The sequence below is a fragment of the Miscanthus floridulus genome, chromosome 5 (assembly GCF_019320115.1).
Source record: "Miscanthus floridulus cultivar M001 chromosome 5, ASM1932011v1, whole genome shotgun sequence".
Lineage (NCBI taxonomy): Eukaryota > Viridiplantae > Streptophyta > Magnoliopsida > Poales > Poaceae > Miscanthus > Miscanthus floridulus.
The window spans coordinates 123,933,078-123,934,524 of NC_089584.1; the positions used below are offsets into that span (position 1 = coordinate 123,933,078).

A 1,447-nucleotide genomic window follows, 5' to 3' on the forward strand; every position below is an offset into this window, starting at 1 on the left:
GTTCGTCTCGCAATTTCCCATCAAACTGTGTAATTAGTTTTTTTTCGTCTACATTTAATGCTCCATGCACGGGCCGTAAACATTCAATGTGATGGCTACTGTAGCACTTTTTAAGATTTTAGGTTGGAACTAAACATGGCTAAGAGCATCTCCAAGAATTCCCTAAATATTCCTCCTAAAAAGTCCAGGTTTACCAACTTCTAAAAAGGTTTTAGGAGAAAAAAAGAAGTTCATCTTTAATAGTTCCTAATATTTGACTTTAAAAAATCAAATGTTGGTCCCAAGACGGCCGGGGGTGAGCAGGGCGGCGGGCACGAGCCCGGCCGTTGCGTCCTCGCGCCGGCGCCGGGAAGGAGTCCGCGCCATGGCCGACGCCTTGGTGGCCGCCGGGTACATGACGGAGTGCTCGCAGATGTTCCTGATGGCGCGGCGGAACGCGTTCGATGCGACGCTGCAGGGGCTGGGCTACGAGAAGTCCAACATCGACGACGTGGGAGGCGCTGGAGGCGGTGATCGTGACGTGGACCAAGGCGTTCCGGCACGCCATCAATGTCGGCCTGTCCACGGAGCACGAACTGTGCACCCGCGTCTTCGCCGGCCGCCACGCCGCCGTGGGGCACGGCATCTTCGTGGACCTGTCCCGCTGCGTGATGCTGCACATGCTCAGCTTCACGGAGGCCGTGGCCATGATCAAGCGCGCCACGGAGAAGCTCTTCAAGGTGCTCGACATGTACGAGGCAGTCCGCGACGCGTCCCCGGTCATCGAGGCCTTCCTGTCCGCCGACGAGCCGGCGGCCGCCGAGCACCACAGCCATCACTCGGGGCTGGCGGAGCTCAAGTCCGAGATCGCCGCCGTGCGGTCCCGGCTCGGCGAGTCCGCCGCCGCCATCTTCCGCGAGCTGGAGAGCTCGATCCGCGCCGACGCCGGCAAGCAGCCGGTGCCCAGCGGCGTGGTGCACCCGCTGACCCCCTACGTGATGAACTACCTCAAGTACGCGTGCGAGTACAACAGCACGCTGGAGCAGGTGTTCCGCGAGCTCCACCACGGCAATCGAGACGACAGCAACCCGTTCGCGGCGGATTCCGCAACGTCCTCCGAGCGCGTAAAGTTACGGGAGGAATTTGTGAAGTTCTAAGGCCTCCAAGTTTTTTCACTCTCTCTATCACATCAATTTTTAGCCGCTTCCATGAAGTATTAGATATAGGTAAAAAAAATAACTAATTGCACAGTTTAGTTCGAAATCACGAGATGAATCTTTTGAGCTTAGTTGGTTCACAATTGGACAATATTTATCAAATAAGACAAAAGTGTTACTATTCATCGAGTTGAAATTTTTTACAATCTAAACATAAGTAAATATTAGGGGTTGTTGGAGATGATTTTTTTCTATCTTTTTAAAAAATAAGAATTAAAATAATGTTTAGGAAACTCCCGGACATGCTCTAA

At 53.2% G+C, this 1,447-nt stretch overlaps 1 pseudogene; it reads left to right on the forward strand.

Moving 5' to 3' along the window:
• Nucleotides 1-364: 364 nt before the first annotated feature.
• Nucleotides 365-1,136, forward strand: LOC136455275 (exocyst complex component EXO70C1-like; annotated as a pseudogene).
• Nucleotides 1,137-1,447: the final 311 nt, after the last annotated feature.